This window comes from Chlamydotis macqueenii, chromosome 2 (assembly GCF_036417535.1).
Source record: "Chlamydotis macqueenii isolate bChlMac1 chromosome 2, bChlMac1.mat, whole genome shotgun sequence".
Taxonomy (NCBI): domain Eukaryota; kingdom Metazoa; phylum Chordata; class Aves; order Otidiformes; family Otididae; genus Chlamydotis; species Chlamydotis macqueenii.
The window spans coordinates 131,403,301-131,431,054 of NC_141557.1; the positions used below are offsets into that span (position 1 = coordinate 131,403,301).

At 39.8% G+C, this 27,754-nt stretch overlaps 1 protein-coding gene and 1 long non-coding RNA gene across 2 annotated transcripts in view; one reads left to right on the forward strand and one right to left on the reverse strand.

Annotated features, from left to right (window-relative positions):
* On the reverse strand, positions 1–27,395 carry LOC147601827 (uncharacterized). The gene is made up of 3 exons (XR_015257715.1): positions 26,726–27,395; positions 15,353–15,405; positions 1–808 (listed from the first exon to the last, which is right to left on the reverse strand). It is a non-coding gene; the product is annotated as an uncharacterized LOC147601827 (long non-coding RNA).
* ZFHX4 (zinc finger homeobox 4) overlaps positions 24,752–27,754 on the forward strand; it is a 149,655-nt gene continuing 146,652 nt past the window's right edge. The window contains exon 1 of the mRNA XM_086740945.1: positions 24,752–25,035. The gene's annotated coding sequence lies outside the window, so the exon portion shown is untranslated. The remainder of the gene's footprint in view (positions 25,036–27,754) is intronic.

Consider the following 27,754-nt stretch of genomic DNA (forward strand, 5'->3'; position numbering starts at 1 on the left):
CTGAGCTGGAAGTGTAATGAAACAGTAAAGGAGTAGTCATTACATGAATCAATAATATTCTTTACAAAATAAACTCTGAAATCCTAACTTATTAAAAGACATTCTTCAGATTATAGCAATTTTAAGGAGGGTCAGAGATTTGTCTTGCAATCTCTGACAGTCCCTTTAAGCAGTCATTCATTGTAAGAGATGACAGGAACACCCTATCTTCCATGCTCCTCTGGTAGGACAAAAATCAGATGATAATATCAAAAAGAAACTAAACAAAATGAAAATAATAAGACTTTTCTGCCCCAAACTATGGCCCATTTATTTATAGAGCTTTTGGAAACCTTAATGGTTTAAAGCAGCAGATAGCAAAGAGTGACCTCTGAACAGCAGGTTCTGGGATTTAGACATGTAAATAACTTTTTCTCTTCGAACTTGAAAATGAAGGCTAGTTTGCTCTGCCATCACTCATGGGGCTTTGTCTGATGACACAGATGTAGAAGCTTTGAGTAAAATGGAAATGTCAGTTGCCAGAAGCGTAACCGTGAGCAAATCCTGGGAAGCGAGGTCTCTCGTCCTGTCGCAGGTCACCAGCTCCTTTCTTGCCCAATGGCGGGGGCTGCTTCAGTGCTGCTGTTGCTGTGCCGAATCTTGAGTTGGCAATATGACTTGCAAGGTTTGTTCACATGATTACAGGCAAAAGAAGCTTTAAAGTGCACAGCCTGTTAAATTCCAGTAAATAAGTTACTGCATATTTTAGAAGGAGCTTCTTACCGCACAGTTCACAATTAGTATGCCCATTTCAGCATTAAAAAAGTACCTAGGAAAAGAAAACGTGTGCGTAAGTACAAAAATTATCAGAACAGAGCACTTTGAATAATTAATACCATTTTACATTATGCAACCATATATTCTAATCATCAAAGATGACTAAGGCTACAAATTTGTGTTTATTGACAAGGATGCTTTTCTTAAGTCACCATTTAAAATGGATTTTTATGGGCAGTCTTAATAACCAAGAGGCAAAAATGTGTTGCACTGCATGGAAATGCTGCAGGTACAAGTTAAATGACCTAACTCCCTAGGCAAAAATGCAACAGGACTATTATTGAGAAAGAACACAGAAAGAAATATTCTATTCTCTCTGTATATCTATCATCTTTAAATATGAGTAAAAGCATCAGTTAGTCTAAATAAACAAAGTTAATAAATTTGCCAGGCTCTCAATGCACTGTGCGCTTGCATTATGGGTTTATATAACTAATTATCATCAAAGATCTGCTTCATAATGCAGATTTCAGCAGAAGTACCACCAGGAAACATCTTTTATACCAAAACATAACATTTTCTCTTCTCATCTATACCACTGAGGACACTTCCTTCTACTTCACGTGGTTATTCTTCCTCTCAGTTTTCTTCATGTTCTTACATAATTAATCCCACTACTGAAAAAATATTTTAATACAAGCAAGAATTCTTCAAGAGTCCTTCAAGGACTGTTTTCAATAGTGTGCTTAATAGTTTAAGCAGAAATATAGTTCAAATCAATTTGCTGTATTGAGGCATGCAATAGTTATACACAACAATGAGCTTCGTATACCTTCCTGTTCTACCACAGTTGCACCATGAAGTTTATTTAACATCAAAAAAAAAAAAATCAAAACCCACAAAGTTGCATCATGATTCTGCAGTAAGTATGGTATCTTCTTGTATTTCTGCATCAGCGTGAAGGAGTGCTTCATATTCTTGTAGCTTAACGATGCTTTCTGACCATAACTGTGCTAGCTGCAAAGGAAGCCGTTTCAGTCTGTTCCAGCTGCGTGTTGTACCCCAGATGGAGGTTGCTGCTCCCTCAGAGCTGCCAGCAAAGCTGCTCATATAGTCACTCTCTAACCAAACTCATTCAGGGTGAACCCAACTAATTTAAACAGTAGCTCAGCAAAAAAGGCTGGGGATTGCGCTCCTGAGCAGCTCAGAGAATGTAAGTTCTGGTATCAAGAAAAGTGGCCAGAAGCTTAGTGCAAGATGAAAATTGTAATTTTTAGCTACCACATATACACTTGGAAGAAAACATAGTAGCAAGGATCAAATTAAACATAGTTATATTTTGCTTTCATAGGACTGTTTCACAAATAGATTATTTTATATTTGAAAAGTGACTAACATCACTAAGGCAATGCCCAACTAGTAGTAAGAACTTTACAGGGTGACTTAACCTAGTGTAAAGTGACTTGAGACCAGAATATGCCTCAGGATGATTTCCACAGTGATTATTTGAAGAGAACACCAAAAAAAAATCCAATAAAAGTCCATTCTTTAAACATTCCCAGAAGAATTTCTGACTGTGAAAGATGGAGAATTTTAAGCAATAATAACTAAACTTCTTTGAAAAAAAAAATAAACTCCTATTTTATGGTTTTCATACCTGCACTGGATAGATTGCATTTCATAATTGAAAAATTTATTTATTCAGAATTGAGTATGTAAAACTCTTAAGAGCAGTGTGTAAATACCTTACAGGCTTCAACTTTCTACTTTTTTGCTTCCATCACTCACTATAAAAATACTCCACAGTGACCTGTTTATTCCCAAATGGACTGTCCAGGAAGAAATAAGTTTACAGTGAATCTGTTTTTTCTTTTTCGTTCTTTTTTCCCTAAGTTATTCTGCATTATTGCTCCCTATTTGGGTCAGGCACACTTTTATTCAGTATTTTAGATACCTTATTCACATCTGTCAACAAAAAATGCACATCGCAGTCACACACCAAGGCACAAGTCACAAAACTCACAGAAAAAGTAAAAGAAATGATATTTATGTGTCATTTCGATAGTCAGGGGAGGAGAAGTGTCCCAGTCCCTCTTTCTAAAAAAAAAAAAGCCTCATACAGGTGTCATCTCTGTATTTCACTGGAGTTATCAAAAGAAAAAAAAAAAAACTGTCATTTATGGAAGTTGCTTCCTGCTTTTGGAATAAAATTGTCTGCTTTAAATCACAGTTCAGCCTAGCCGTACCTTTCTTCCATGAAAATCACTCTTACATGTAGGGAAAAGAGAAAAAACAGTTACATTAACCCACCATCAACCTATCTGATCTGCACAAATAACACACATAAACTCCTCTGGTCATCTATTTCTCTCTAAAATAGTCTGAAAGTATTTACTACATCTTAGAAAAAAATAGAACAAAAAAAGAACAAAACCAGCTACTCCTGCCACCCATAGCAATGACGAGCTGATAAATAACTGCACTATATTGTCTTGTCAGGTATTTCCAATAGAGACAAAGTCGTCTCTAATGAGGGCATTAATTCCACATTGCAGTGCATTCCAGTTGCAGTGCAACCTCCCTTTCACTGACAGGTGCAATACGTGGGTGCAAATTTCTTGGCATCAGCAATCTACTCTTTTGCATTTACATTGCTAAGCAACATCATTACTTTGATTGACTTATGTACAGTACTACACTTTCACCTCTTAGGTACAGAAAGAAAAGATTGATTCCGATTTCAGTGCCACGGTTTTACACAGATGTAGTTCCAATTAATTAAGTGCACTTACTCGTAATTTACAGTCATGGAAGAAAAATAATTTTCTTGATTACCCTCCCATTTAGAAAGCTCTAATTCTTTTGAATAGAATAAAGTTACACTGGTCTAAAAGTCACATGACAGTTAGGGGCATAGTTACATGTATTTTTCCACAAGAAGATGGCAGCTGTCCCCAAAGTGTAATGCGAGTTAACTAGGAAAAGGTGAGTGACTGATGCCGAGGTTAATTGCTTGTTGGCATGCTAGAAAGCCTATGCTAACAAGTGCTGCTTATAACTAACAAGTGCCAATTATTTCCTTATATTCTAGTACACATTATAGTATGCTAGGCACTATCCAAACATCCAGAAAAATCCAGGCATTCCTGCCCTGATCTGATGAGCTAATGATTTAAGAAAACTATGCTAGCTACTGACGAAAATCGCTCGGTGCATGTTGCTTAGCACAGAGGTACAACTCTTCATATAATATTATAGCACAGAAAGCCTTCGGTAAAGTTATAGATACACTGAACATATATTCATAATGAAAGTAGAGGTAGCTATGCGATCATAAACTTTGTTTTCTCTGCTGCTGACCAAAACCTTACAGTAACAGATAGCACCTATTTTGTTATTATTAGAAGCCAGTGAAATTTTTAAAAGTGCTGATATTTTAGTCCTGTTTCCACATCTACACATGGAAAGAAAAACATTTTCTCTACATAATTGGTGACCAAGTGTACCTACAAGCCTGACAAATCTTCCCACCTAATAGGTAGATTATTATGTAAAATATTGCCTAATATTTGTATAATGCGTTCACCTGGCTTGAAAATATGCTGACAGAACTAGAATGCATAACATCATCCATTGTTAAATTGATATTAAATTCATAATTTTGTTCCTGAAGCATCAGTAAATACCAATTTTAATTGCATTAATAAAATGTGAATTATGAAAGTGGAATTGTACTGACTAATACAGATTTTCAGTATGATAATAATGATTTAAAATAAGATTAAAAAGTAACAGCTCCTAAAGAAAGAGGAAGTTAATGTACCAAAAATAATAGTGCAAAGCCAGCCTGCTCCCCCAGCCTAGACAAGTCATCTACCTTGTATCAGCTGGAATAAAACAAGCAAAGTTGACCTGAGTGGGGAACCTACCAGTCTTTGGGGCTTTTTTGTGAGAAATCTTACAATGCCTGGTAAACCTGCATACCTTATCTGTTCCTCCTTGTCTAATTTCAAAATAAATGTGTGTAATGGCATCACAACATAGCATCAAAGCTGAAAGCTTTTGGAAATGCATTAATTGTGAAAGCTGGGAATTCTAATACCCTCTTCCCTTTTTGAACTGTGAAGGCATAGAATGTGTCAAATACGTTGGTAATCTGTTGAAAAAGGTGAAAAGTGCCTGAGCTACAGTTTGCTCTCTCCTAGTCCTGCAGTGCAGGGAGCACTTCAGCATATTGCTATCCAAGAATTCAAAACAATGCAACAAAACTCCTCTAACCATATGGCTTGTTCAGTAGGCACGGGAGTTCAGAACATGGTTGGGACCATAAAAATGAAAGGATTTAAGAAAATCTAAAAAACGTTAAAATTGTATTTGCAAATACAGCATCAGTATTCCTAGACTGTTTTAGAATAGATATGTACATTTCTGTACCCATCAAACACTTAATAAAAGATAGCTCCTCTAGGCAATTTGCAAACTATAGTTTCATCTAGATATATGACAGTGTAAATCAGGAACCTTCAGTTCTCAGTTTTTCTAAACAAGTATGCCATAATCTTTCCTAGCCCTGTTTCCGTCAGACCCTCATAAATCTACCACATTGCTCTGTCTCCTCAGAATGCAGTCAAATTCACAAATATTTTAAAGGTATAGTGAAATACATATATAGCAAGTCTATCATCCTAGTAGGAGTTAGTAATTTCCCTCACCTGCAGTATATATTTCATTTTAACACATCTTTAATAGACACCAACTAATCATGTTTAAAGGCTACCTCTTTATTATTGCCCTTTATCCATAAACTGCTCTTTTCGCTGACCTTAATATATAAGGTGAAGATAGGCAATCGTTCCATATAAATGCTTACATATATGATTTTGATTTCAGGATATGTAAGGCAGAAATATCTTGGCTGGTGATAGCTAATATTGTCTTAATTTTCAAGTGCCATTGTTGAATATTTTTTTTTTTTGTTCTAAACCATCTGATACTCTCAGAAACACCAATGACCCTGAAATTGAATGCTTTCATTTTTTTCTACATCCTGTATTTTACAAAAGAATAAAAGCATAATGACATTTATAATTTCAGATCTTTTAAGAATAAAGCACTACGTGAAATTTATAATACAAAAATTCCCTTTTCCTAGAATTACAGTTTTGTATTTATTGAATGCATTCACAGGCTCCCTTAGGATGTGAAATGTATGGAAATATATGTGCATTACTAAAGAAAGAACTAAATTTATTCTTTCCCCACATCATGCTCTTCTTTGCAGTAGAGGTTTTTAATTCAACACAGAGCTAGAATGAGATGGAGCCAATTTCCTGGTCTATATGTGTGACAAATGCTAAAAGTGGCACAAGATTAACAAATTAGTTGATGTATATATATCTTTAAAGATTTTTTTTTTGCTATGTCCCAGATCAAAATGCATGCTTTATTTGAAATGAAGATTTCTTTAGAGCTAAGTATTAAACAGGAATCAATCTTATATATTCCTGTAATTTTAAGACGGAATGATGGCACATATGACAACTAAAGAACAGCAACCTGAAAAAAAAAAGTGTGAGAAGGCTTTTATGGCATGTGACTCTACTAATAACAACTTTTAGTGCTATAAATTTTATATTTAGTGATCAGATCTGGTATTTTAATAAGAAATTTGTTGTGGAAAAGTTAATTATTTCAGTACACAAGTATTTATCTTATGCATATTGACAATATATTAACTATCAATATATGAAATACTCTCTTGTTAAGCCATGTGTCAGAGAGAAGCGTTTTTTAAAGCGAATGTGGAGAGATCTACAGTATAGACATGTGTGTCATTATAGAAAGGTTTCTTTATGATGGTTTGAAATAAAAAGTATGGAACTTGACCTTTTTAGCTGACATAGTAATCACCTACTTGATGTAATCCAGACATCTAACACCAAACAATAAAAACATCTGTGACAACAAAACCATGTAAAGCTTGTGGAATTATTTAATCTAAAAAAAAAAAAACGATAGCAATATTTAATAATCAGATAAGCCTGGATTGGTTCTTCTTACACAAAAACTTTTGCACTTTGCAAATGCTAGTTTTAAAGGGCTATTAACTTAGACGCAAAAGCTTTTTAAGCTCGCATGCGTATGTTTTGGAGTTACCTCATTCATTCTGCTTTTAGGACCTTGTCATAGTCCACCTGTTTTACTTTTGCTTAAATTACATCAAAATAATAGCTTTCTTTAGAGACACAAAAAAATAAAAATCCTACATTTCTACTGGCTGTACCCGAACACGATAATATGCTTAAAATTCAAGAGGAGCCATATTCAGGTTGCATGTCTCAGTCACCCAATTTCCCTTTCACGTATCTGTTCATGTTGACAGACTATGTCATAATACATCAACAGAAAGATCAGCATAGAAGAACAAAAATTCATCGCCTGACAGCAAGAGGAAAACTGATTTCTACTATTAAATTAGCAAAAATATACCAATACTTCACTACCAATAAGGACACCACAGCTAAAAGCATTCACCATATTAAAATTCTGAATGAGCATTGGGAATTTTTTGTTTCAATAATCTTTAAACACAAAAAACGGGGGGAAGAGGGTGGACTCAAGGATGTCTACATCTTTACAAGTAAAGAATTGATTTCTGCCAAACTATGACGTTCCGTGTTGGTTTTGTTAATATTTTAAATATTAGTTCTAAATATTCATTTAATTAGGGAGCACTGAACACTGCTTTTGCAGTATTCATTTCTGACAGCGGCTCTTTCTTATGAGGTCAAGGAGATGTGTGGAAAATGCTCTGTATCAATAGGGTGCATCATCATCTTCGTATCTGAGAATTTCTACTCATGTAAAAAGTATTCTGACTCTCACATTGCTAGATACGATTTTAATATACTATCTTGAGCAGTGGTGTTTCACTAGGAATTTAACAATACCTGGAATAAATAATGTCTTTTGCAGCCTGAGGCAACATCTGCCACTTATGCATTAATTCTGCCCCTGTTTGAACACTCTACAACATATGCACTTCTCTTTTGTCTGTTATCCTAGAGTTGTGTTATTCCCAAATATTGACATCATCTACTTTTATCAGCACTAACTGCTCTGAAGCTTCCTAGTCTCATGCTCAGCTCTATTTCTTTCTATTGATTATCTTCCTCACTCCAGCAGGTAGCTAGCCAGCGAGGCTGTCCTGAGAAATAGCTTCCAATGACTTTATACGCACAATTTACACGGAATTGTTTAAAGAAGATATTAGCCTCAATACAAATCAGTGAACCTCATTTAGTCAATACTGCACAATTCAGCTGTTGGCACCCTGTCACATGTTAGTCTTTAAAGTCAACTACCATACCCAATCTCCACATTAGCCATAGTATTTAGTTTCATATTAAAATGAGGCTAGTTTTTCACTTCTCTTTTTGAAATCTATTCAATACACTTTTTACATCACCTCATTGAACCATATGATAGTAATATAATTTTAAGTATAAAAACCTGAGATTATATGCTTGATTTTTGACAGTGTCCTTAAATATAATAAATTCAAAGGGAAATACTGTTAAGTTAAAATGGAGTGTTTTTCATTAAGTCCAATCAAATGGTAGACAACAAAGGATCTTTTATTTGAGAATATGAAGTGAAAATGAAAACCAGAAAACCTTTACTAAGAAAAGGTCTAGCTAAATTATGTTGGAAGGAGGTCTCCAGATTGAACCTGGGTGTTTCTTTTGCTAAAAATGAATTAAACTAAGATGCACTGTGGGAGAATAGCTTACAAAGAAGGAAAACCTAGTGCTTTATAAAGATGAAAACAAGGCCTAAATACAGTTAAGTTAGAATAAAAACTACAAAGAAAGATCAAATATTAAAAAAAAAACCCCACCCTTACTGTAGCACCTAAACTATTCTTTTATCATCAGGGCAAGGAAATTTGGGGAAATATTTTGTACCCCTTTTGCATTCCACAGCAGGGCTCTAAAACCCTGGTTGGACATTTATATGAAAATAATCTTTCCCTTTTAGCCTACCAGACTATGATCTAAGCTATGATTTAGACTACTTCTAAAAGATACACACAAAAAAAAAAAGTATATATGTTTATCCCTGAATCTGTTACTTGAGAAATAACATAGCTCTCCTGTTATTGTCAATCTGTATTAGACTCACATGTTTTAGTGTATTTAGCACATCCATGATGTTTATACCACAATTTCCATGTGCATCCTTTGGCAGCAGGATAAAAATAGATGATGTTCCTAATTTTTTTGAAAAAAAAATATGGAAGTTTGCTGTATTTGGCAAAGAAATGGTTACACCTTTCCTGTAACATGTTGATTTATAAAGCAAAAATGCATAGACAACCTGCAAGAATTCATGGCTCTTTTCTTTTGCAGGAGACGAAAAAAGAGAGAGGTCTGGGAGTATAAAGACAAAAAAAAAAAAAAAAAAAGACAACAAAACAGAAATCTCTGCTTTATAATACACAATCAATATTTTAGAAAATACAAAAAGAAAAATGCAGAATCCTTTTTAAGTCCTGATGAGCAGTCATCTGAACTTACCAGTACACATCTGAATGCTTTTGGGGAAGGTAAAAATTGTGTAAGTAGTTAGCCACTGATACTGGGCAATATGCTTTATTCTAAATGTTGGTAATTTTAATATAAAAATAGAAGCATTTTACATGCCTTCTGCTCCCTGCTTTTTTCCCTTTAAAGCTCAGTGAGTGGTAGCTGAGGTTCTGAACCCCAGGTAGGAGAGAGATGCTGAAAGATGACCAGTCAAGCCTTCCTAATACATCTTCGTATGCGCACGCACACACACACACTCTTCTCTCTCTCTCATTCACATACACACATTTATCGCAACCTGACGCTCACAGAAAAGCCTTTTCCCTTCTCTAAGCTTCTACAAGGAACATTTCAGAAACCGAAGGAAAAAAAAATGCAGTGAGGACAGAAATAGCTGCATATTCAGGCAGCAAAAAGGCAGGTGTGGTATGGGAATTCCTAGTGTTTGTGTCTGCTGCTCTGTGTTTTTGCTGTTGAAGGATTTGAGGGCTATTTTCCATGGGTCTAAATATGTCTAGGATAAGTGTATTTGGAAAGAGAAATCTTCCAAATACTGTTTGGTCTATTTACTTGAGTAGATCTGCTTATTTTAAAAAAAGTTACACTGCCCTTCAGCTGTTTTCTTACGTGCATCTACCTACCCAGTAACTATTATTCTTTTCCAATTACATAGTAATTTCTAAAGTAAATGCAAATTCTTTTACTTATTTATTATACAAATTACATCTTGGGAAATATTACAAAATGTTTATATGCATCCAGTACTTAAATATGTAATAATAGTTCTACTGTAACATGTCCTACAAAAAGATAGTATGAACCCATAGTATGTTAGTACTTACTTCAGTCACATCTTACAATGATTGATAGATAGAATTGTAGTTGGAAATAGAGTTAATTCAAAGTTTATTTCTGAAAATCCTAGTCTTTTAAAGTTAATTCAGTGTTATACACATATATGCAATAAATATTCTAGATAAGCAAGTGTAGTGATATAGTAAATAAGCACACAATGAGCAATGCGGCATTTTTAGAAAGATACAGCACATACAGTAAAATAAACTAGAAGTTTACAAAGTCAGGTCAATGTAGTTGTTTTCTTAAGAAATTTAAAATATCTTTAATGATATTACCTGTATCTGCTTCCATTGTGACAAGAAAAAAAAACCCACTAAATTTCTTACCATTGCTCACTCTATTTATGCTCATTATTAGAGAGATATGGATTTACTATGTGCTTAAGTTAAGCTACACCGGTCACCTTTTCCACACTGTCTTAAAATAGTAACTGACCTTGAAAAAAAATCCTAGAAAGTAGACCAGTACTATATAATATTTAGCAGAAAAAGTAACTTTTCTGCTTGAAACTTGAAAGTGTTTGTAGCTCAAACAAATGCGTGCTTTTATTTCTTTAATGGAGATATCTATACTTTCAGATCTCAAGATTTCTTTAAAATAGGTCCTCACTACACACAAAGGTGCACATGAATAATTTATAGTCAAGTTTCCTTAGCTATTTGTATTGAGAATACACCATTAAAAATACCTAATGGGAAAAAAAAGATTAATTAAATAACATTGTCTTCCCCCTAAAAGCATCATTATTAAAATATGATTTTGTTATTTATCAGTAGACATTGTTAGTTTCTCTACTTGATTAGCTTTTGATTAATGCTCATAAATTTAAATTCAGATGTACTTAGCCTCTTTGATTTTTAGACAGATGTCAGTCAGCATTAGTGTATCAATTTTTCATCAGAAAATAGAGATGCATGTTAAAACCACTTTAACAAACATGGAATCTCTACATGGGACCATATTATCAAATGCTAATTATGTCCTTAAGATAAGCATTGACTGGGAAAAAAAAAAAAAAATTAAACTGTTTCTGCAGCATCTGAATCTCAAGTGGACATAAAACTCCTTGGCATCCGACTTTCTTTCTTCGGTCTCACAGTTGTTTATGCAGTACATGGAAATATTATAAAACTAATAACGGTACTTTAAGTAAAGATATTCTCCAGGTGTTATTAGTTGGGACAAATATGTCAGCATAACTATCGAGGAACCAGTGGTTGTGTGCCAATTCATGCTGTATAGTTTTAATAACACATATGTAGCATGCTTTGTGTTTATGAGACAGTTTGCTTGCATGTTTGTGCATATGTGTGTGTATGTGTGTGTGTGTGTGTAGCCTAGCAAAAAAAGTGAGAGTAAGGCATGAGGGTGGAAACGAACAGCATTCCCTTATGGAAGGGCCCTACTTGACAAAAGTCCTGCCCTCCAGTTTGAGAAAGGAGGGTGGCAAGGGGCACTCTAAGTGAAAAAGCTCCAATGCTGCAGCTCACTGAAGTCGCTTGTAGTTAGCAAGTGTGTTTTAAAGGAAAGGTTTAGATATACACTGCTTAAAGTCCTTTGAGCGTATTAAAGGGATCACAGCCCCACAAATCAGGCTTACTAATAAGACTGCCTTTTGAGGTTTAAAGTTAAGTGGCAAGCCAGATGCACCATTTCGCTGGCATTCTAAAGATAATTCTCAAATGATGCTCAGCTGGTGTAATATGTTATTTTGTGTTCACAAAATGAAGTGGAATTTAAATTTTAAAAAGGGGAAAAGATTTTGAGGAGTTTTGCAGGAGGCCTATTTAGCTTCCACTTAATTTAAAAATTAGTCTTGGCTGTCTTCTCACTCCATCAGTCCTTGAATCAAAATTCCAAATCAGAATCTATTATTTTCTTACCCCTGTTAAGCAGCGTTAAGTAGAATGAATGGCTTTTATTTACATTAAGGAACCAATCCTACAGTTTTTACACAGAAAAAACACCCTTTGAAGTCAATAGCAATTTACACAATTTATCTTCGTATGTACAAAGCTTAAAGACTGTGAACCACAATGTAAATTCAGTATTTATCATATTTATATGAAAAACCTTTTCTTTTTCAACATTACTGAATACCCTTCCTTACATTAGATTTCATGGCGTTTCGGAAACGCACTAGAACAGAGCACGCCTTGCGGTGCCGGAGTTCCCTTTCTCCCTTTCTCCCTCTACCATTTTGATTTAAAATTTGCGGGAGCCTATTTAGTTTATAAATAACCTTAAACTGTTGAACTGTTTGCTAGTTTATTTGAACAGGAGACAATGTTATTGAAACAAATCTAGTTAACAAGGTAATTAGCTTTAGCAATATTCCTTCGAAGGCTGGAAACCGGCAGTTCATCACTGCGCTGAGCAAATAGCTGCATGTAGCGTTAAGCCTGTGCTTAAGAATGGTTCTATCAAAAATGACTGGTCACAGTACCAGCAAAGATATTGTTTTAAAAAAGTATCCAAGGGCCACATAAAACTGATTAATTCACAAGAAGTAGAAGAATGAAAATATTTTCCAATAGTAACCCACTTTAAAAATGTAGGCTGCTGGTGTTGAAAAGATGAGGCAGGAACCAAGAAAATCCTTTTTCTTGCTTCCACAAAAGGCTTTGGGCCTAATTATTTTTAAGTATAATCCAGCCAACATCTTCTCATGCTTAGCTGCACTGAGTGACACTATTTGTGATGCCCAGTCTGCTGAAACTGAGCAGGTTGCTGTCAGTTTAAAAATGACTATAATAAAAGTGACCATGAAGATGGATCTTGTGATTTTGCGTTTCTAATCAGTCATCTGTGAAGAACACTTTTGCTTTGATTCAGCAGACTGGTGACAGCCATGATTGATAGTGCATGAGGATGAAAAAAGGTTATTAACTGTCTTCCTATTAAACTCAATGTATTACCCCTTTAGGTGCATCTCATACTTTAAGTTAAAGTACTTACTCAGGTAAGGTCAAGAATGAACTCTATAAACACAGTATCCATCCTGTTGTAGATGAACCAGGAACTCTAATGTTAGATTTTGAAAGTTCAGCATTAAACCGTATCTGAATCCTGCTACCTTAATTACTGTGCCAAAACAAAAAACTGAGCAGACCTTTGTATGCTTCTAAATATATAGCTATACACAAATACTTTTTTGTGAAAAAAAGGGGCAGATCAATTGTTTCTGTGTGTTTCTGCATACACACACATATCTTTTACTTATTGCATTAGTCCCAAAATTAAAGTTTGAATAATGTTATGTTAACAACAGAAATGCAGAACGGGGATATGAAGTGTCTGTGAGGCTAAAGTATAAATCTGACACAGAAAACACCATTTCACCTGCCGGTAGTTAACTTCATTATTATCTGGATCAGGTGCAGTTTAATAATATATGAAAGCTTCCTATTAAAAGAAAATCCAAATGTTTTAGTAGAAATATAAAAATATCTATTGGTTGCCTTACAGTATGTTTTAGTTTTTATTTCCTTCTTTTTACTGACGATTATCTTATCAATCAATACTCACAACTGTCTATGGAAAAAGGAAGGAAAATGGCACATGTATTGTTTTAAAGTAATTATTTGGTGGAAATACTGATTCCTACAGTACCGCTAATTTCTAAGAGTGTCTCCATGAAGGGATAATTTTAAAGGAATTTAAGGGTAAGAGAGTGGAATACATTTCTTGTGTTCATTATTATTACTGACACCAGAAATTAATCAAAAAGGGGAAAGTTGTCCACATTGTGTATGCAGGTTAGCATATTTTTAGATTCACAAGTTTATTTGGGGAGCAAATATTAAAAATCCTGTGATCACCTTGTTAGAGACAGGTGTTTAACAAACAGTTCTTCATAATCAATAGCATTTTAGATTTTTTAATTGATTTTATCTTTAAGAATGCATTTCAGATGATCTTTGAATTTGTTTATGCACAACTTGCATTACAGTCATTTTCTGTTAAAAATAAGTAGAGCAAAAGATCAAAAATCCTGCGGCTCCAACTACAGCGTGCACACTGTCGTCTGAAGGAATGTACGGACACACTTGTTTAAAATAAGCTCTTTCAACATCATATACAAGATCTCCCCCAAAATACATATATTCCTTATTTGTCTTCCACAGTCTTAAAGCATACTTTAAAATTTAGTTTTATAATAGTCCTTCATTTCCTCTTTTAAATTATACCAAAAATATTTCTGCACTCATTAAAATCGTTTCAGAGGGAAGCAAGGATACCGTTCCAAGCTAGACAATTTTGGAGAAAGAAGGAAAAAGTGTCTTTCTTTCTTCACTATTCTCTAATGTACCCTCATGCATAAAGTCTGTAACATAAGTATGTATTTTATTTTTTTCGAGATGTTGCTAAATTTTAGTAGTCCCTTTTATTTTTAAATAATTTTTTTATAAAGCATTCATAGTGGGTTAAAATTAATTCAGAGTAAATATAATCTACTTAATATGATGATGCTATCTCACAAGAAATGTTAAAACAAACCTCTGTAAGATCTTTATTTCTAGAAACTGTGTTCCTTTCAGGTGTGGACTTGGGAATAGGCACCAATTTTCCCTTCAGTAACATTTCTGCTTTATAATAAATTGCAATCCTGCTGTAGCCCCATGTGGATTTACAACTGGCAGACTTTCTCTTTGACAATTTGGGGTCACTGTGGATATAGGTGAGCAATAATTTCAGGGGTGATGGAGATATTGACAGAATTTAACAGTCTAAGTTCCTGGGCAAATATTTGTAAAATGTACACTTCTATGTTGGGTTTTAGTTAATAAGACTTTCAGATGGTATTGTTTACCTTGTTTGTGGATTGTATTTTGTCTGAAACTGTCTCAAATACTCCTTTCTATTTGTGCCTGTGTCAATACCACGAAACATTTAAAGTAAAAGCTGTCGTTCCTCCCTGAAGCAGATTTAAGCAAAGCAGAAAGTTATAGCTATTAGACACTCAGTTCAAAAACCATACAGAATGCTTTTAGCAAACCAGTATTATATGAGCTGGGTGACAGCATTTGTTTCGGGTAGCCTTGTAAGTGCCTGGAACAGGTAAAGCCATTTTGTCAGACTTCACACCGAACAGAGGCCCTTACGGTAGCGAGAGTTTCCGACAACGGGCCGGATCTATGTTTACTCACTCAGGAAGGGACTGGCAGGATCGAGCCCATTCTGTTCACTTCGTGTGTGTAACCTATAGAGAAAAAGTAAGGCTAAGCATAATTCCAGCCATAAGTAAAACAGTGTAAATGCTTCAGTCAGTATGGATGAAATTAATAAATTAGATTTCTTCCTCCAGCTTCTTAAAAATAATTGTCATGAGACCAAAATAGAAGAACCCAAATAATTAAACAAAGGACAGGGTACAGCCACTTAACCTGGAACAACCATTTCCTCGGGTTAAAGCATATTGAAAACCCAGGGCAGGCCTGAAACACCAACTCCAGTGGTACCCTTTGAAAAGCTTTTTTACACCAGCACTCGCTACACACACCAAAAGCAAATCCTGCAACAAACTGCAGGCTCAGTGCATGTGGCCCAACCAGGACCATACAAAGGTGACAGGCATGCACAGCGTGTGTCACTGCCAGCAGCACACAAGTGACTTCGCCAGGGGGGATCCCTCACCTAGATCCCACTCCGGACAATCAGGGCACAATAGGGAAAAAGGCCAAAGAAAAAAAAAAACAAAAAAAAAGAAAGAAAGAAATGGGGAAAAGAGATTAAAAAAAAAAAAACCAACAAAAAAAAAAAAAAGAACAGGGAGAAGAACCAGACCTCAAACCCCACCTTCTGCCCTCCAGACAAACAAGGGCAGGTAGCCCCGCCGGAGGCCTGACCTCTCCGCGGAGGTGCTGCTGCCGTCGCCAGCTGAGGGCAGGCGGCGGGGGGAGTTTGCGCCCTCCAGCGCGCAGCTGCGCTGGGCGCGCATCTTCCGGCGCAAAGCCCTCGCACCTGCCAGGCCCGTGGAGGGGATGCCCACGTCCCCGCCACCCCCCGCTCCCGCCGGAGGCCCTGCCGCCCCACAGGAGCTCAGCGCCCGCGGCCGGTCCCCGGGCGGTGGCCAGGGTTGCGGTAGCGCTGTCTCCGCGGCTCGGGGGCGCTGCCCGGTGGCTGCGGGCGGGCGGGGGGGCGGGGGGGGGGGGGCGGAGGGCAGCGGGAAGTGGCCGCTGCGCATCCCCGCGGCCGCAGCGGCGGAGAGGGGGGTCCGCGGGCCTCCGCGCATCGGGCCGCGCAGACAGCGCCGGGTGGGGAAGAGCGGGGCGAGTAATGAATTCCAGCGGGGAGCTGGAGAGGAAGGGTTTTTCAGAGATCTGCCATATTTAACACTGACCACACTAAAGATGCTGTTAGGGAAGCCGGGGAGGGAGGGGGGATGGGGGGAGGGCGGGGAGGGCAACAGGGGATGCGATAAGGGAAAATAGATAATGACACATAATCCGAAACAGAAGTTTGAAACCAAGTTACTTCGCAGAAAAGAGCCAAGAGCTCAACTTTTTTTTTTTTCCCCTTTTTCCCCCCTCTTTCTTTTTTATAGGCTGGGGCTGAAAGACAGGGAAATAAACTTGTTAAGGAAAGAAATATTCCTCTAGCAACCGGGTAAATAAAATAGCTGAAGAGAAACAGTGAAAGACATGGAGGTAGGGAAATGTAAAAGGACACACTACTGTTTAGAAACCCCAAAGGAAACTGGAAAGTATGAAATGAAAAGGAGGAGGAGAAACATTTCTGTTGTAAATTAGAGAGAATGAAGATTAGCGGGGGAAAGGGGGGAAATAGCTGCAGAAGGTCGAAAATAAAGCACCGCTGAAGATTAGCCAATGTTTAAAATATCCCAACTGAGGAAAGACAGTGGTGCGCTCATCTCTTCGGCATGAGCGTGTGAAAGGGAAATGAGGAGAGATAATTACTAATATAGCACATGTCCGGAGGAACCAAGCCAAAATAAGAGATAAATTTGGCTGGCGAAGACAGATACGACAGAGGCTGTAGGAAAACTTGGGAATACAGAGACCTGAGAGGAAAGGAAGAGAATTAGAGGAGAGGGAAGGCTCCGGGAGTACGGGAAAACTTAGGGGATCAGCTGGATGGGGAGGAAACAGCTACGGCAAAGATGGGAAGAGTGAAGAAAAGTGAGAAAGAGAACGGGAGAGATTAGGGAGAGCAAATAAACCTGGGAGAGGGAACGCTTGGAGCGGATGGGAAGAAGGAAAGCAGGAGCAGAAAACCAGAAGGAGAGAGGGAAGGAGGGACAGAGGGAGGGATGTGGAGAGAAAAGGAAGGAGGCAGAGGGAGGAGACAAGGACTCAAGTCTCTCAGCCGAGGGAAGGTGCAGCAGTGAGTGAGAGAGAGCTCACTCTGAGGGTTAGGTTAGATTTCCAGAGCTCTTAGAGCTCATCGACCAGCCCGCCGGAGTCACTATTCAACCCGAGTCCCAAACACACGCCTCACTAACTACTTTACAGCCACTTTCATTGATTTTCTTTATCAAATAAACATAATACCCGTTACAGCAACACTTCCTTTTCGCGCAGCCAGAATGCCACAAGCCCTGATTGCTGCACTTCTCCGGCTCGCAGTTCCCCACCCTCCACCCCCAAATAAATTGTGTTCTTTCACTTAAATGGTCAAATGCATTATTGCTCGTGGAATTTTTCTGTAATCTGGAAGGTACACGGCGAGCTAGGCAAATCGTTTAAATTATGAGGTAAAAGGGGCCCCATCGCCCTGGCGTGAAGACGCAATTACCCCCCCCCCCCCCCCAATTTCAGGGGAAGCTTATGCATTTACATACTTATTTTCTGCTAATAAGGGGTAACTTAATTTAAAGGGCTATGTCAAAGCGAACTCTCCCGCCTGAAAAACGCAGGAAAAAAATTAACGCAACTTTCGCACTTGCACCTAAGCTGTCACTTGATCTAAGCATTTCAGCCTCAAAATTCAATTTTATCTTAAAAAATCCCCTAAAAGTAGCCCCTTCGAAAGCTGTTTTTGAACCAGGCTCTTCCATATATGTCAAAGGGCTGTTGAATTATTCATTATTATAATTACTATCATCATTGTCATTATCCCTTTCCATGTGGAAATAATTTTATTATCGTAATTTGATATCTGAAGAATTTCCTGTTAGTCGTTTGATAATCATTTTTTTTCTACTGAAAAGAAAAGTTTTGTTTATAAATGAGAGAAAAATATTTTAAATGCTTCTATGTTTACTATAGATTTCCGTTTATCTAATCGATCGGAATGCCAATAAATCGATTACAGGTTTAGTGTTTTACAAACAACCATTTTGTGCTTTTTGATTTTACGTTCAGAATTATTTTAATAACGCTAATGCCTTCTCTGAGTGTTAGTTCACCTCAAACCTAATATTCCATCATTTCTATTATTCACAATTGCAATTTAAAGTGTTTCTAATGAGAAAAAAAATAAACACAAATGAAAGGAGGAAATAATCTGATTAAATTACTTTGTGCCTGTGGTCAACATATTTAGGCAAAGCCCTTAAAAATCTTGGTGAATTATATGCGATCATACAGTGATTGCGGAATATTAAATTAAACTTAGATAAATCCGCATTGAAGGAGGCAGCACCCAATCCTGAATTTATTTCCCATTTTCTATAACAGCATCACTGCGCTCCTCTCTTTGCAATGACAATGTGCCAAATCTAGGCATTTTGAAAACATTTTCCATATGCTTTAACTGGAGACTGATAGACAAAGAAGAAAAGGAGATGGTCTTTTTTCTCTTGAGGTATATTTCCTTTAACTTTTCCTTCAACCTTTTCTGATCTTCAGCATTTTTAAACAAAAGTTTGAAAATCGTTAGGACCTTTGTCTTTTTCTTTTACGTTTTTTTTCTTCCTTATCGCGTAATCAATTCCTGAACTGTGGAGTTTCAGTTACGCTTTAATGCAGGGCTATAGAACTATCATTTCTATACCTTGGCGGACAGCATTTTGGGGAGAAAGCATTGATTCATTTAGTTTTCGCTTGCTGCTTTTTGTAATTAAAGATGGTTTTAATTATTCTTTTTTTTGTAAGTCAGATCAGATGTGCTGCTTGCTTGCTGGAAGGTTGTGGGTTGTTTTTTTTTTTTTCTTTTAGCGGTGCTTTTAATTTATGTGCAGTTTTTACGGATAACACAGAGGTGGTGGCTTTTATTTAGCTGTAAAATCCACACGTTTTCTTTGAAAACTTGGCTCCTTGGGCGAAAATAACTTTTCCTGGTTGCTTTATAATCGCTGTTTGTCGCAGAGGCAGTTTAGCATATTGTCTACACAACAAAGATTCCTGTTTTATTGGCAGCGTGGATTGTTGGATTTAGGTATAAATATTTCATAACTTTCCTCTTTCTGCAGTAAGATCCGTAGTTTTATTGGCTTTTTCTCCCTTTTTGTCTATCTTTCTACCAGAACCTTTTTTTACTATTATTTCTGAAGTCCCTTTTTGTCCTTTTCCAGGATAGAATGTAAAATTTTTCCCTTGGATATATCGCTGCTGGAAATATGCTCTTGGGCTTTCTGGAGGGGATGGGGGGGGGGGGCGCTGATGGGGGGGAGTATTGAGGGGGGGAAGCGGTGGTAAGCGGTCGTTTTCCCTGATTTGCATAAGAGCTAGTGAAGTGCCTGTGAAGTTGGTGAATTGCTATTGTTTGGGGCTAGTCCTGACTGTTTTTGTTTATAAACACTGGGGTGGTTGCCGGGAGGGGAAGGAGGTCAGAGCGCTGTCAAAGCGCTGACCTCTGAAAGCCCAGAGGGCGCCTGGCTCCTTCACCCTCTCCTTTCTCTCTCTCCCTCTTCCCTTTTTCTTTCCCTTCCCATCCAAGGCCAGGAGCTCAGGTTCAGGGCATTTAATCCCCGCGATCTGCCCAAGAAAGGAGCTGAAAAAGGGCCGTTAAGGCTCCGGAGGAAACGCCGGCAGCAGACTTAGACCTGGAAGGCTTTTATTTATAGTAACGTCCGGGTGCGCGTTTTTGTGCCGCTCCAGCCAAAATAACAACAACAACAACAAAGCCAAGCAGGAACGTCACTATTTAGCTCAAAATCTTAGCGAGATGTCTGTACTGTTCGGCTGTGATTTTTCTCTGAGGTCACTGCTCCTTAGGCGCACTTTCAGTGGGTGAACGCCAAATCTGGGGCAAGGGAGGGCAGAATTGAAATGCAAAATGTTATTGTTGTTTTATTTCTTTTTCGAACAAAACTTTGCAGGACTCATATCGGGCTGGGATTTTTGTTTTCATTCCCTCCCCTCTCTCCCTTCCCCCCCCCTCCCCGCCCTTTTTAGTGTGTACTGGAATGTGTTGGGAGGGGGGCGCGATGTTGTAAATTAACAATAGATTTGTATACCTGATACCTGCAAAGAAAAAAAATAATAATGGCCAAATGCTTTGAGTTCAGAGTCAATTTCATCTCGGGGAAAAAAAAAAAAAAGTACAAGAGATTGCTATCAGGTTTAAGTATGTTTTGAAAAGAAGTTGCTGAGTTAAACAAAAATGTTAGTTAACACACTGCCTTTGTCAAATAGCCCCCGGGAGGAGAAGAGACAACAAAAAGGAGAGGAGGTGGGGGCTGGGGATCTGAAAGTGTCTGTAGCTCAGATAAAGGGTCTGTAACACTGAAATCTTGTAATACCTCGTTTCAAACTGAGCTCATCTATAGACTTAGGGAACGCAGTAAAAAGACACGGATCCCCTTTCCCTTGGGTTGGGGTCTGGGGAGACGAGAAGGTGGGGGAAGGGGACGTTTATTAGGGAATTATGTCGGTTTATTAAAAAGGGGAGCGGCTGTGGCTGTAATTATGCAGATCCTTGTGCCCTATGTGTCCGCAGAGCAGATTTAGGGAGTGAAATGAGCTTGACGGAGAGACGTGGTGTAACAGAGCCCGGTTTGGGCTGGGATTTCTTTGTCTATTAAAGAACGGTCGGGGTCGGGCTCTGGTCCCCACCAGATCCTTCTCACCCAGGCTAATAAGTTTTCCTTGGGGCTGAGGCTGGAGGTGGTGGAAGGACAGAGACGGCTGAGGGGTTTTTTTAATTTTTTTTTTCCTTCCCTCTCTTTGAAATGTAACGTCACTATCAGAGCTTTTTGTGGTTTCAACAGGAGGCTGGGGGAAGGGTGGTGGGGGGAGAGAAAAAAAAGAAAATCCCCAAACGTGTAACGGTGCCTGCAGGAGAAGTTCGGAGGAGGTGGGCGGGGGGTCCACCGAGACCGGAGGAGAGGAGCTGAGAGGTCAGGCGGGAGCCTGCGGGGCCGATCAGCTGAGCCAGAGAGGGAGGAGAGAGGGGAGCGGGAGCCGGGCCGGGCCGGGCCGCGCCGCCGGGGAGCCCGCCCGCCGCCCCGCAGCCGCCCCGCAGCCCGACCGGCCCCGGGTCCTCCTCGCCCTCCGCCCCCAGCCCGCGCCGCGCTCCGCTCTTGTCACGTCCCGCAAACCTGCTGCTGCTGTTGCCTCCCGGAATTAACCTTCTTCGATTTTTTTTTGCCTAGCTACGTGGCGATCCCCGGTTTCTTCTAAACTGTTAACATCCCGTAGTGCCTTCTTTTTTTTTTTTTTTTTCTTTTCCGTACACCCCCACCCCTCCCCGATAGCTGCTATTTTTAGGGAGAGAGAAAAAGAGAAAAAGAGAGAGAGAGGAGGTTTAAAACGTTAGGAAGGACAGTAAACAGTGGCAGAAGAAACCCTGAAAAATGTGGACTCTCCTCTCACAATTCCTGCCTCTGTCCACCCCCGCTTTGTTCCTTTAGCTGTAACTCAAGAACACCATAAAACCATATCCCTCTCCAAGAAGTGAGAAGGGGTGGGGGGTGGGGGGGTGGAAATCTACAGCCAAAAAAGAATGACTTGACTGTTCTGACGTTTGGTGTTTTGACATTAATGACATTAATGATATTGATGTTTCACCAGGAAAAAAAGCACTAGGAATAAAGGAGGTGGTGGGGGAGGCGCGGGGGGGGACGACTTTAAAACTAAATTATCTTCGTTTCCTTATTCTTCTGTGACATTAAGTATACGTGTTTCTTCACTTGAATTTGAAATAGATGTATTGTTCTCAGGTGTTTCTTCATCACATTGTATTTAATTGTCTTCAGTCTCAGGAAACGTGTCACCATCCTTCAGGCATGCACTTGAATGGACAATGCATCCTTCTACCTCAGAGTCCCGCTTCGCCTACAATTTAAGCCTAAAAGCCCTCTTTCCATCATACACCTTCAACCTGATAACTGTAAGCGGGTTTCAGAGATTTTATTTTCACTCTTTGTTTGCGTTTTTTTTTTTCCACCCTGTAAACAAGGATGCAGAATATCCCTAGTTTCGTTATTACCTTCATTCACAGGCAGCAGCGCCTGCGGAAATCTGCATATATCATACGCTCACATTTTTTTTTTCATTGATAAGCCTGTGTAACGCTTAGGTGAGGGTTGAAAAAGGAACAAAGTTGCTCTCACGAACCCTCAAGTGTCCCTGACTTTCGCTTAAGTTCGAGTCTTGGAGGTTTTCCTGAAGTTTGAAGTAAGGTTTCCCTGGATTGGAGTAGGGCTCCGTCTATGTTCCCTGCTCTATTGGCAGGCTCTCATTTTTGGAATAGCTGTTCTTTCAGGCTGGTGACTATTTTATCTGTCTTCTTTTTCCTCTCCTTTCCGAAGACCCTTTTTTTTTTTTTTTTTTTTTTTTTTTCCCTTTCTTCCCCCTCCAAAACTACCAGGACCTTCACTCTGACCTTAAACATCTGCTTTTAGCAACTCGGTTCCCTGACACCGGCCTGTGCTTCCTTAAGGGCAGCCTTAATTCATCATCAGGCGGGGATTTTCCTATTAGCGTTAGCTCCAGTACTTGCAAAATGTTCTCCTGGAGCAGAAGGTTTAGGGCCCAGAAAGGTGCATATTTCTGCCATCCAGGTTTTTGCTGGTTTGTTGTTGATGATGTGTGCATGCTTTTTAATGGAAGGTTGTGATAAACCCTTCCTGGTGCTTTTGGGTGTTTAAGGCCTAAGACAAGGTTTTGATGCGTATGGCAGGAATCACGAACTTCAAAGGCATGTCAGCTCTAAGGTTCACCTGCGCAGGGTCCTCGGTACTGTAAATGTCTCTGGCGTGTAACTGTGACTTAGTGACCATTTCTGGTCTACCCATTTCAGGAATAGCATTATCAAAAATCTGCACGTGTTCCTGCGGTGGATTCGGATGCTCTTTGAATAGTCATGTTTTTATCTTCAGTAGGGGGTATTTTAAAGTATGTCTATTCCTAGTTTTAGTTAATTATCTTTTAATGAAAGTGTCAGTCATATTCACATCTGCAGTATTAGGTTAAGATAATTAGATTTTCAAATGAGAAGCAATCTTCTTAAATCTCACACAGGAAAATATTTGTAGAAGATTCTGATTTATAATGACATCTGTATGTTTTACCCTAGTTTTCATCATAATAATCCTCCCCCTCCCAAGAATGAAATGTGTCTGGTAAAATATAGTAGATAAAATATTAATAAAATATCAATACTTGTAGGAAAAGTGGAAGATGGTGCATGTATATGCATGAGCCCTGTATTGTATGCAAAGAGACTGTTTCCTTGGGCTGATATTTACTTCATTTTGATAAGGCTGTTTACAGTTGATATCGGGAAGGCTTTGCTTTTTACATTGTTGATTTCTCCAAGCAATTACATGGCGGCCATCAAATAAAGCCTGTTTTGGTTTGTGTGACTGTGTGTATGTGGAATGTATGTGCATACGTGTAAATACAATGTAGGATGTCAGCGCACACACACGTGTGTGTGTGTGTATGCATGTGTAAATAAATCCATCTTTATCTCTGCGCGGGCAGTTATTCCCTATCTTTGCTATATTATCTTCCCTCTTACAGAGGTGTCGTACATTCATTATCCCATTGCAATAATGTATTTTTCATTAAATCCCCATTAAAAGAGAGCAAAGGGAAGAGACAGAAAGACAGACAGACGGAAAGTAGTATCTCCCTGCTGGAATAATTAATTTGGACCCGTTTCTTTTAAGTTCCTGAGCAGTTAAAAGAGCAAGTCTGCTGCCCTCCTCCTTTCTTTTTTTTTTTTTTTTTTTTTCTAATTTTCCCTAGCCATCTACTTTGTGTGCGTGAGTGTGTGTGTGTGTCTGCCTTACTAATGAAGTTTGCAGACTCGTGTTCGTATCCACGAGCTCCTTTCTGTTGCCCCTACTCCTCCGGGCTGGCTCCGCGGTTCCCGCAGCCCCCGCCAGCCCCCGCCAGCCGCCGCAGCTCCGGCTTCCCCGGCTGCGGGGCTGCGCGTCATTTGCAGCCCGGAGAATGTTGATCACCTCACTAATTACACCTCTCCCTCTCCTCTTCCCGCTCCTCTCCCTCTCCCTCTCTCTCTCCCTCTCTCTCGCTCTCGCTCTCTCTCCTCTCTCTCTCTCTCTCTCTCTCTCATTCCCAGAGTGCATATCGGGAATAGACACACAAAGACATGCGCACTCAACTTAATCAGCCATTTTTTTAAACAGGGCTAAAACGATAATAATTAGCAGAATAAAGACATATCGGATTTTCATTTCCTTTCCTCCTTTTCCCAACCCCTTCACAACCAAACAGCGAGACCGCGGTCGGCACATGCTTTAACAACTCCCGGACCCCAAAGGACCGCTCCATGCCCCCCACTTCTTGCTCAATCATTTTTATTTTCACCCAATAAAGTTGGAGGATTATTTTTTTTTATTATTTTTTTAATGAACCTTCTGTCGTTTACTTGGATGTGATCAGCTGTTAAGTAAATAAAGCAAAACAAAAAAAAGAGGCGAAGATCCAGTAGGAACTGCGAGGGGAAATGGAAAGTAAGTTTTTTCTTTAACTTTTATTGAGTAGTTTGTGTTAAATTTAGGTCGAGTATCGATTATCTTTCCAGGCTGATCTTGCACAATCTTTGATATTTCGCTCTCGCTCTCTCTCTCTCTCTCTCCCTCTCTGTGCCTCTTTCTCTCTCTCACACATACACACACGCACTCACATCCCCAGATCCCATGTATCTCTCCCCTCTCTCTCTCTCTCTCCCCCCTTTTTCTGCCTGTTTCCCCATTTTTAGGTACAGTATTCGCTCTCATTTGGGAAGGAGGGGCTGCTTTTTCTCTCTCCCTTCTTTCTTTCTCTCTCTCTCTCCCTTTCTCTTTTATTCCGAGGGTTACGTTTTGCTTGTGTATTTTTTTTTTTTTGTTTTGGTCTGGGGCAGTGGGTTTTTTTGGTTGTTTTTTTTTTTTTTTTTCCCCTTCTCTTTCGGGCTGTAACTTTCGGATTAAGTGGAGGACCCTGCTCGGTTTGCAGAAGAGGTTGGGGGGGTGCCCCCCACTTTTTATTTCGGCTTTTTTTTTTTTTTTCTTTTTAGGGAGCTCGGGAAGAGGGTGGGGGGGAATACTGTCAGATTAGGAAAGACGTTACGGCTGTCCGAAGTCACTGCTCGCCAGCCCCGTCAGAGCTTGCACTCTTGTTTCGTAGCTCGGGTCGTCCCGTCCCCCCACCCCCGCCACCCTCCCGAAAACTTTGAGGTGCTTTTTGAAGCCGCGTTCCGCTCTCCTACCCTCCTTGCTTCTCTTCCCCTTCTCCACCCCCCTCGGCCTCCAAAACTTTCGCTTTCGGGGTGGGGAGGGGGGGTGAGATGCCAGCGAGGCAATGGGGACCACGCCACTGTACAGGAGATTATGTGGGGTGCCTTCCCCCCTCCTCTTTTTTTTTTTTTTTTCTTAATATTTTGCAGGTAGGTTGCTCAAGAGCGAGGCAGGGGGGACTCTGTATGTGTGTGCGCAGGGTGTGGGGCGGGATGGAGCTACCGGCTGCCGTCTCTGGCAGCGGGAGGAAGAGGAGCCCGTTAGGAGGGTGCCCTGCCTCCCTGACAGCTTCACGGCGCGGCGCGGCTCGGCACGGTACCGTGCCGGGCCGTGCCGTAGGAAAAGCTCCTCGCAGGCAAGGTCGGGGCTTGTTTTCAACGCAGCCTTTCTGAGATTTTTGAAAGGGCGGGCGGGGGGGGTTGTTTTGCGGGACAGGCGTCTAGTTTTTTTTTTTTTTAAACCGAGGACTGAGGTGTTTAATTAAAAAAAAAAAAAAAGACCACAAAATACCCCACAACTGCCAAAAAAAAAAAAAAAATAAAAAAAAGCTAATAAACAGCGAGAAGGCAGCTCGGCTCCTGCTCTAACTGCCCGTGCCAGAATCAAGTGCATCCCTTCCCATTACACGGCGGCTAATGGCAGACGCGTCCCTGCTTCCCCCTGTTTCCTGATATGAAATTTCCCGAAAAAAAAAAAAATACCCCCCCCAAAAAAAAACCCAAACAAAACCAACCCCCCCAAAACCCCTGGTAATAAACTTCCCCCCACCACCGCATCCGATGCCAACTTAACGGCGGTTCCCCTCCACTCCTCCCTTCCTGCATCTTCTGCCCCCCCTCCACCCTCCACCTCCTCCTCCAAACCCCCCTCCAGCCTCCCCAGCAGCGGCAGCAGAAAATGCACGGGTTGGTATTTCTTTTGTTACCTGCGAGCCGGGCGGCCGGGGGTCTCTCATCGGCTGCTTTAAGGGCACTGGGTCCAACCGAGAGAGGAGCCGCATCAGTCGGGTTCAGCCTGTTTCACCTCAGCGCCGTCCCGAGGAGGCTTTAGCCACCATTCAATAACACTCCCTCCTCCTCCTCCTCTTCCTCCTTAGGTACCAAGGCAGAGATCGCAAACATAACACCCCCCCCCCCAACCCTCCACCTCCCCACAAAAAAAAAAAAAAAAAAAAAAGCCCAACCAAAAGACAACTTGCCAGGCTGAAGATGGTGGATTTACATTAAGCCAGACACAGGCAGGTTCACTCAGGAAGTCTGACCATCCCGTTTTCTGACAGTTGCATTTCCTTGGCTCCATTCCGTCCTCCTCTCTCTCTCTTTTTTTTCTTTTTTTAAATTTTCTTTTTATTAGCCTTGTTCCATTTTTAATCAAGGATTATGTAGTTGGCAGGAGGAAAACGAGAAAGAGAGTGGAAAGAGAAGGCTCGGGTGCTTTTGGGGTGATCGCTGTGAGGGGTTTTTTTGAATTTTTTTTTTTTTTCAATTGCGTTTCCCCTGGATTTGCAGTGGCTCGATCCTTAGGAGCGGTGGTGGAGTGTTTAAAAAGATCATATGTAGCCTTATATTTTTAGTTTGGTGGTGGATGGATGGAAGAGGTAGTGAGAAGCCTTTGCAGCCCTGCCTGTTGTTGGTTAGATTGAGGCAGAGACTTGGCTGCGATTGGGACGCGACTGTGACATGGGCATCGATCGCTTCCATTGAGAGCAATGCAAAAACACAGCCTGGGTATGTAACACTCTCAGTGCCATCAACACTTGTTTTACTTTGTATTTACTGGCAAAACTGACAGAACGATCCGGAGTGCTTTTTTTTTTTTCTTTGAAATAAGGAATACAAACATTTGGATGGGAAGGTGCACAAAGAAGATAGGGGAAACAAACGGGGGGTTGAAGGTTGGGGGGTGTATGTGTGTGGGGGGAAGAGCCTTAATCATCATTGCTCCACTTCCTATT